Source organism: Elephantulus edwardii, unplaced genomic scaffold (assembly GCF_000299155.1).
Source record: "Elephantulus edwardii isolate Elephantulus edwardi_28Jun2011 unplaced genomic scaffold, EleEdw1.0 scaffold00062, whole genome shotgun sequence".
NCBI classification, from domain to species: Eukaryota; Metazoa; Chordata; class Mammalia; order Macroscelidea; family Macroscelididae; genus Elephantulus; species Elephantulus edwardii.
The window spans coordinates 3,812,373-3,822,478 of NW_006399812.1; positions in this window are offsets into that span (position 1 = coordinate 3,812,373).

Below are 10,106 nucleotides of genomic sequence, written 5' to 3' on the forward strand. Positions count from 1 at the left end.
TCTTTTAGTGTCTGAACAATACTCTTCACCAACAAAATTGAAATCAACACTGTAAATGGTTGGTTGTATCCTTTGGGGATCCCAAACTACTTCTCTGTTCTCTCCTTCACAGTTTAATTCTTTTTTCAAAATCCCTACCCCTGAGAGAGATGCAAATCAAGACAACTGTGTGATATCATCTCACCCCAGTAAGAATAGCAACATTTAACAGAACAGCTAGCAACAAATGCTGGCAAGGTTGTGGAGAGACTGGAACCCTTATTCACCGTTGGTGGGAGTGTAAAATGGTACAAACACTGTGGAAAGCGGTGTGGTGCTTTCTCAAAAAGTTGTATATAGAGATACCATTTGACCCAGCAGTTCCACTGCTGGGAATATACCCTAAAGAGACCATAAATGACATCCAAGCAGATATATGCACACCCATGTTTATTGCGGCTTTGTTCACAAGAGCAAGGAGTTGGAAACAACCTAAGTACCTATCAACAAACGAATGGATAGAGAAGCTGTGATACATTCACACAATGGAATACTACGCTGCTTTGAAAAACAAGGAACTCGTGCAATATTATTCAAAATGGGTGGCCCTGGAGGACATTAAGCTGAGTGAAATATCTCAGTCACAAAGGGACAAATATTATATGGTGCCACTGTAATAGAATGAGGCTGACATTGGGGTGGGGGTAAGACCGAGAAAAACTGGATAAATTATGTTTGCTGCATTGAAGCCGATGAGGGAGAGAATAGTTTAAAATGAATATATTTTAAGGCATTATGATTATCATAAGAATCCGGAATGAGGGTTGCAGAGTGGAGTATACTTGGGGTGGGAGTGGGGATGTGTGGGGTGGAGGTGGAGAGTGTGTACCAATGAAGGAGTTTTTCTTTTGCTTTTCAAGGAGAGGAGCGAACTGGGGGTGGGGTGGGTGTGGAGAAATTGCAACAATGAATGAATGGAATTCCAAAATCTCTGTAGATGTCCATTGAAATTAAGAATAATAATAGTAATAATAAATTATTATTAATTTTAATGAAAGTTTACAGAGACTTAGGCTTTCCAGTCATTCATTGTTACACTTTTCTCCCTGCCCCCTCAAATCACTCTTCTCCTTGAAAAGAAAAATTCTCATTGTTATGCAATCTCTCCCCACAAGTTCAGTTATGAAGCCTTCACTCTGGACTTCTGTAATGACAAGAATACCCCTTCATATATCCCTTTTAAATAGATCTCTCCTTCATCTGTTTCAAATGCAATATACATCATTCTTCCCCTCCTTTTCTGTCTTCCCTCAACCCTGATGTCAGTCCTGTTTTACAACAGTGGCCCTATGAAATATTACAGTTTAATTCTTAAGCTGTATCATTAACTCTAGGGAGAGATAAGTTTTACTAAATTTAGATATACATTTTACTAAATATCTAAGTTTGTTATTAAGTACTATTCTATTGACTCCAACTCATAGTTACCCTATAAACAACAAAGTAAATTTTTATCCTGTCTTGCACCATCATTACAAGATTGAGGCTTAAGCCTAAATCTCCAAGTTTAGAAAATAAATATTGGGTTGTTTAACAGACATTCCAAACCTCTTACATGTCTTTATTTTTTTATGTATTTTCCAGTCTTCGTTGATCAACAAGCTTCCTTGATCAGGGACTTTTGCCTGTAGATGAGTGATGTTCTATGGTTTGAACATTGTTGTTGTTGGTAGGTGCCACTAGTCATTTACAACTCATAGTAACCCAATGAACAAAAGATCTGAATGTTGCCCTATTCTGTGCCCTCCTCACCATCTTTAATATGCTGATGCCTGTTATTACAGTAACTGTGTGAAACCATCTTATTGAGGAGCTTCCTCTTTTTCTTCAACTCTCCAACTTCCCTAACATAATGTCTTTCTCCAAGGACTGCTGTCCCCCCTTACAACATGCCCAAAGCACTTAAGATGAAATGCTACTGTTTTTACATCTTAGGAGAACCCTCTTTGCACTTCCTGCAAGACATACTTATTTGCTCTTTTGGAAGTCCATAGGATATTCAGTACTCCTCTCCAACACCACAGTTCTAAGGCATTGATTATCCTGTCATCCTTTTTCATGGCCAAACTTTCAGATGTATAGAAAGCAATTGGAAAACCATAGCAATTGGAAAATCAGCCTCACCTTAGTCTTTAAATGGACATCCTTGCTCATTAGCACTTTAGAGTGGTCTCTGACATCTGCTTTTCCCCAGACAAAACCCATCTTTTAATTTAAGTTCTGGTGTCACTTTGAGTATTGATTGTGGATCCAAGTAAAAGGAAATAATTGACAACTTTAATCTTTTTTCTTTCATGGTTTTGTCTATTGGTCCAGTGGTGAAGAGTTTTGTTTTTTTTTATATTAAGATATAATTAAAAAAATTAATCTATATTTAGGGCTGTATATTTAGTTTTTGACCTTTTGTAGCAGGTGTTTCAAGTTGTGTTCACTCTCTGAAAGCAAGATTGTCTCATCAGCATAATGCAGATTGTTGGTGAGTCTTTCTCTAATCCTGATGCGATATTCTTCTTTATATATATAGTCCAGCTTTTCAAATGATACTAGTCTTATGTGCCATTGAGTAGAAAATGACTCAAAGTTGACCTTTAATGAGTTTTCAGAGGCAGTTTAACTGCATAGAAAGATAGTGCCCCTCTTTCTGCCCTGCGGTGACTGGTCAATTCAAACTTCATGCCTTTGGCTTGGCAGTACAGCTCCTTATCACTAGTAAGGTTAGGAGTAAGAGTGAAACACTCAATAACTTCATCTTACTTGGATCCACAATCGACATACTTATTACCAGCAGTCACAAGATCAGGAGACACATTGCACTGGGAAAGTCTACGGCCAGGGACCTCTCCAAATTATTGAGAAGAAATGATATCACCTTGATGACTAAGGTGTACCTGATTCAGGCCATGGTTTTTCAGTCACTTCCTATGCATCTCAGAGCTGGACAATCAATAAGGATGACAGAAGAAAAATTGATGCCTTTGAGTTGTGGTGTTGGAGAAGAGCACTGAATATCCCATGGACTGCCAAAACTGTTTAAGAGAAGGTGCAGCCAGAATGCTGTTTGGAGGCAAGGATGAAAAAGATTCATTTCACATACTTTGGGCTTTTCATTAGGAAAGATTATTCCTTGGAGAAGTAAATTATTCTTGGAAAGGTAGAATGACAGTGGATGAGAAGGAGACTTTTAACCAGATGGATTGACACAGTGACTGCTTCAGTGGGCTTGAGAATGTCAGAAATGATAAGCATGGCATAGGACAGGACATTGTTCATAGGGTTACTATGAGTCATACTCAACTCAATGGCATCTAACTGCAACAACAGTATAGAAAGAGATGCAATTTTTAAAGGAAAGAATTTTGAAAAATCTTTATAATCTTAATGTTTACAGGATATTAATGAGAGTCTTTTTAATAATTTGATAGTAATAGAGAGTACAGTGAAACAATCTAAGTTGGTATAACTGCCTGTATATGAAGAATCTAGAGAACAGTAATTAAATACAAACTTTAAAGTAAGGTAATTTGTGTGTAAATTCTGACGCCACACTTATTAACTACTGCATTGGGTAAGTTACTCAAATTTATTTAGTCTCAGTTTTCTCATCTGGAAAAGGACACAACTATAATGTACCATCTTATATGACTGTTGTAGAATTCTGTGAGATAGGTATGTGTCTTAGACTAGTGCCTGGAACAGATACAAGTATTAATAAAAAAGACTATGTACCATATTGCTGGCATGATGCCTTATACATCTTACCCCTAGTCTTACAGCTATTAAACACTTTTGCTAAGATGTCTATAATTTACTGATTAGATAACTGTATTTAAATTACCTGTCCATAGTCATAAGGCAAGTCAATCCTGGTCTCCAAAGAGCATAGATAAGCCTTTCATTTCTTGCTCTCTCATTCCGAAGGTCAACCTGTATTTATTTACTGTGCTGTATTTATTGTCCACTTTCCATATGTATGTGTATTTGTAAAAAATTGGTGCCTCTGAATGATGTTCTTGGTGAAGAATGTTGATTATACTGTGGACTGACAGAAGAGGAAACTGATCTGTGTTGAATGGAGTACAACTAGGATAACCCTCAGAAGTAAGAATGGTAAGACTTCACTTTACATAGGTGAGACCAGTCCCTGGAGAAAGACGTTATGTTTGAAAACTTAGGAGTCAGAGAAAAAAAGAGGAAGAATTTCAAGGATATGGATTCACAGAGTGTCTACAACAGTGGACTCAAACATAGTGATGGTTGTGTGGATGATTCAGTGTAGGACAATGTTTTGTTTGGTACTTGGTGTTACTATGAAGAGACAGCACAGACAAGGACAGATAAATGGATAACAGAGGCAGGAGAAGGCATTGTGCTTTTAGATTTGGAAGCAAGAAAATGAATCTGTGTAACCTCAGCAAATGAGATACTAGCAGTCACTTTTGGGCCAATTATGTTTGGCCATCACATTTTAAAAGTGTGGGGGGGGGAGTGGAAGTTGTAGCCAATTTAATTATATTTTGTGAGTAATTTAACCTTTCACTGAGTGAAAGATTATTCTGCAGGAAGAAAGAGGTATTCTGCCTAAATAACAATTAAAACTCTGTAAAAGCAGATCATTTAATAAACACTCAACATCAGAGAAATTGTTGCTGTGTACTGACAATTTTAAATAAAGAATATTCACTATCAACATTGGTGATTAGTAAGCTGGTCTCAAATTTTGGCATAAATTTTTAATTTTTCCTTCTCATTAAATACTCTAATAATGAATTTGATTTTTTTCTTCTCACATTTCCTTTAATTTTCTCTCTACCACTCCCATACTCTATGTCTATTGTTATCAACTTACTTATAAGCTCTGATTTTATGTTCCTCGAAAAGATATGCTCAAGTCCTAATGTCCGGTACCTGTGAGTATGGCTTTGCTTGGGCTTTTGCAGATGTAATAATTTAAACATGTGATTCCTTCAAGACATCAGAAGTTGTATTGGTTCAATGACAGGAGCCCTAGGGGCCTCATCTTTTAAAAGCCACAAGAGCTCATGGGAGTAGACTGGTCAGCACTGGTTATGACCATAACATTTCTAACTCAATCTCTAGGTTCTGAGTTTGTCTGAGAAATTAGAATTGGTTCTTAGAACTCAGTTTTGCTGAAGAAGATAGGAGTCTCTCAGTGGTGCAGAGAAAGGAAGAAAGAATCCTTTCACTAGGCTGTGACAAACAATGACAACTTAACAGCTCACTGTCTCTGAGTTGGAGCCAACATATAATTTACCCTCCACTGGGTTTTCAGAGGCAGTAATCTCATGGAGGAGGGAACTTTTTTTTTTTTTTTAGGGAGCAGCTGGTAGATTCAAACTTCCAGAAGCTGTGCCTTTGAGTTAGTAGCTCAATTAACTACAATACATGCCACTAGAGCCTTGCCAATCTGTACCAGCTGTCTGAAATTCATGACCTTTGAATGCCAACACCATTTGGAATATTCTCCAACTAGTTTATTATCCTGAAGGTGGTCAAAAGTGATCATCGTAACTTAAATTTCCTGATCAATCATAACAATTGTAATAGCATTTATAAAAAATATTTCTGAGTCTTAGTATACTTGTGTCTAAATGAATGGCTAAAAGAATGAATAAATATGTCTTGGGAATGGTGCAGCTGTATTTTCCTTGGAGGCAAGGAGGACAAGGCCTTGTCCCTTAAGCTTTGGGCATGTTGCTAGGAGAGGCTATTCCTTGGAAAGGGATTTCATGATTGGAAAAGTGGAGGGTCAGTGAAAGAGAGGAAAACTCCTAAAGAGATGAGTTTAACAGTAACTGCAATAATGGGCTCAGGTGTATCAGAGATGATAAGGATGGTTCAGGATAGGATAACGTTTAGATCTGCTGTTCATAGAGTCACTAGAAGTCTTACTCAACTTGAAGGCACCTAACAACAACAACAACACAAGTTCATACAGGTAAAATATGGATAAGTTGTGCTGCTAATTCAAAAGTAGAGCTCCACTGGTGGTTCGTTCCTTGGGAGAAAGGCAGTCATTCATTCATGTGATTTATAGCCTCCGAAAACCCACTGGAGGATCTAGACATTGATTCCTACTCAACAGCAATGAATTTGAGGGTTTTTTTGGTATATGTGTAAATTGCAACTTTTTAGGAAATTTTGAAATTACACTATATTTATTCCCCAAAATTTGAGAAATAAGACCAAAATTTTAGGAAACATAGACAAAATATTACTTTTATTTTAAAAAAAAAGAGAAGGAACAGGACAAAATTTAATATACTACTACTAATCTGTGTGTTTGGTATATTGTGGTGATGTTTAAATTATTGTAATTCTTAAAGAAGCTTTTCTGCTGGTGTTTAAAATACCAGCAGGGTTGTTCATGGTGGATAAGTTATGGTGAAACTTCCAGAGTAAGGCAGACTCAGAAGAAAGGCCTATAAATCTACTTCCAAAATCAGAGCAAAATAGAACAAGCCAACAAAAACTCTGTGGGCCACAATATTGTCCCACTAACTTGCTTGATGCATGCTATTAAGAAGAGTCAATTGTTGGAGAATGACAACATCTTTGGTAAAGAAGCAGCCAACAAGGACAAGAAAAACCCAATGACAGATGTGTTAGTAACTGTAAGGCTAACACAGGACCAGGTGACATTTTATTCTATTGAACATAAGACTTCAGTGAGTAAGAGTCAAGCTGAAAGCTGTTATCCCAGGTGGGACAGATAGATACTTCTGTTTAAGGGCCAACTGGGTCACCAATTTGAATTCTAGAATTAGGCTAATACACTAGCTCACTACTAGATGACATCATCTGAGGAAATCCTTTGGGCAAATGTCTTCAATTTAAAACTTATTGATGCTACAGCATGGAAAAGCTGACTTATTGGGTAGGAAGTTTTGCTGTGAACCCTAAGGGTGGTGTCTCTCAGGTGGTTGTTGAGTCCACCAGCAGCTCTAAGGGAGAAAGATGGGTAATCTCCTTCCTTGCATTTTATAGCCTTTAAGAGCCCACTGGAGGGTCAGCTATTAAGCTATGTATGGCAGTGAGTTTATGAGAAGTGCTGTAGCAACAGGACCAGTAGACAACTTAATAATAAATAGAAAAAAGGTAAAAGTTGTCTATGATTTTTATTTTATAAGCATTAAGTGCATTGTTGTTGTTGTTATGTGCCGTTGAGTTGTTTGTGACTCACAGCCATCCTATATACAACAGCCCTGGAATCTGCTCTATCCTGTGCCAACTGTACTGGATCTGATACACCTACCCTCATTACCCCAGTCACTGCATCAATCCACCTCATGGAGGGTCTTCCCCTCTTGTGCTGTCCCTCCACCCTTCCAAGCATGATGACCCTCTCCAAGGACTGGTCCCTCCTTGCAACATGCCCAAAGTATGTCAGATGAAGCTTCAGAATTCTTGCCTCCAAAGAGTGGGCTGGCTTCACCTTTGCTAGGACTAACCGGTTTGTTCTCCTGGCAGTCCATGGTATCAACACTCTTCTCCAGTACCACATCTCAAAGTCATCATCCTTAGTCATTGTCTGGCTCTCTGATGCATAGCAAGCAATTGCAAAAAATATGGCCTGGATCAAGTGCACCTTAGTCTCCAGACTGATGTTGTTGCTCTTCAGTACTCTGGAGAGGTCCCTGACAGACTTTCCCAATGTAATTGGTCTCTTGATTTCTTGCCTTCTGGTACCAAGAGTGCTGACTGTGGAGCCAAACAATCTAAAGCTGTTAACAATCTCTATTTCTTCACCATCTGTCATAAGGCTGCCAATTAGCCCAGTGGTGAGAATCTTTGTTTTCATTATTTTTAGGTTTGGCATAAGGGGTTTCTTTTTTTAAATTTTTCTTCCCCCCCTTTTTTATTATACTACTTTATTTACAAAATTCAAATACATTGTTTTCTTGAAGTTGAGTTTCAATCCACATTGAAGGCTGCAATCCTTGATCTTCTGCAGCAAGCGCTTCAGGTCCTCCTCAGTTTCAGCAAGCAGGGTTGTGTCATCTGCATAGAGTAGGTTGTTGATGAGTCTTCCTCCAATCCTGATGGCACATTCCTCCTCATACAGCTCAGCCTCCCGGATAATCTGTTCTGCATAAAGATTGACATGGTATGGAGACAGAATACATCCCTGGCATACACCCTTGAATACAATACCTACAAACTAATTCATGCCGCTTCCTCGTCTCCTTCCCACAAGTCTCATTTCCATCAGTGTATCTGCTGTTGGTTATGATTCCTGTACAGCTCTCTGTGTCTTCCCTTTTATTAAGTGGTATTTTTTGCTGATCATTCCCTTATTGTTTATTGTTGTTGATTGCTGTCAAACCGAGAATTACTCATAACGACCCTATGAACAAAAGGCCTGAAACCTTTTTATAACTATCTTCATTTATCGAAGTTCATAGAGTTTCCAGCAGCATGTAATGTGTGTCTCTTCTTTTACATATTTTCAGGAGTAAGATGGGCAATCTTCTCCCATGTGATTTACTTCCTCTGAAAACTTACTGGAGGGTGAGCTGTGATTCGGTTCTTGCTTGATTTGGTGTCAAATAACAACTGTAACTTCTCATCTCTGGTAACCAATCAAGAAGAATTCTTTCTGTATGTAAACCTTTATTTTGCCTTTCATGATAGTGACCTTATATAATTAATACTTGTCCTTTAGTGATTGCCAATTTTATTTAGCATAATGCTCTGCAAATTCATATGTGTTATGTGGATTTTTGTTCTGTAGTGTTGCATGGGAAATCCTGTTAGGGAAGATAGGTGGAGCAACCTGATTCTACTAAGTTGTGTTTTCTGGTTTTGGTTGAGGCTAGGGTGTGGAATGTTTGTTTACAATCGGATGTGAGCTGACTGGATTTGGCCCTCGGGCCTAGTTTTAACTGTTTTTGGTCAAACATTCTTCTAAGTGGTGTAGCACTGGTCTGTGAATTTGCTGTACAGAGGTAACTCATTGCTGTGGTGCTGAACATTGTGACACTAATGTGTTAAATGTGATAATGGTTTCCCATGGTAGGCAGTATTTGGTGGAGCTCCCAGACTGAAATAGACTTGGAAGCAGGAGTGGCATCCACTTCAGAAATAGCTTGCTTCTGGAAATTATATGAACCTAGAGAAATGATGATAGAAGTTATACAAGTGTTCAGGAGAGACAGGTCCTTGGAGAGGAACATCATGCTTGGTAGGGTAGAGGGACAGCATAGGAGGGGAAGACCTTCTATGAGGTGGATTGATTCAGTGACTGGAGTAATTGGGATGGGTGTATCAGAGGCAATGCGTTGGCACAGGATAGAGCAGGGTTTAGGGCTATTGTACATAGGGTTGCTATGAGTCGCAAACGACTCGACAGCACATAGCAACAACAACAACAACAACAACAACTATGTACTGTTCTAGCTGTTTTAGAATGATCTTCAGCAGTGCTTTACTTGCATGCGAAATTAGTGACATTGTTTGAAAATTTTTACATTCTGCTGGATCACCTTTATAAGGAATGGGAGCGAATATGGATCTCTTCCAGGTAGTTGTTCAGGCTACTGTCTTCCAAATTTCCTGGTATAGCTTTGAGGGCATGTCCAGGGCTGCATCTGTCATTTGAAACATGCCAATTGATAAAACTTTCAATTCCTGGGGCCTGCCAATGCCAACAATGTAGCTTGAACTTCTTCCTTCATTACCATTGGCTCTTGAACATATGATACTTCCTGAAATATTTCAGCATTGGCCAATTGTTTTTGGTACAGTGATTCTTTGTATTGCATCTTCTTTTGATGTTTCCTGGAATCATTCAAGATTTTTCCCATAGCATTTCTAAGTATTACAATGTGAGTCTTGAATTTGTTTTTCAATTCATTCAGTTTGAGGAAGGGTGAGTGAGCCCTGGATGTGCTCACCAAGTTGTGCCAAGAAATCTGGAGAACAACCACTTGGCCAACTGACTGGAAGAGATCTATATCTGTTCCCATTCCAAAGAAAGGTGACCCAACTGAGTGTGGAAACTACAGAACAGTGTCATTGATTTCACATGCAAGCAAGATTCTACTGAA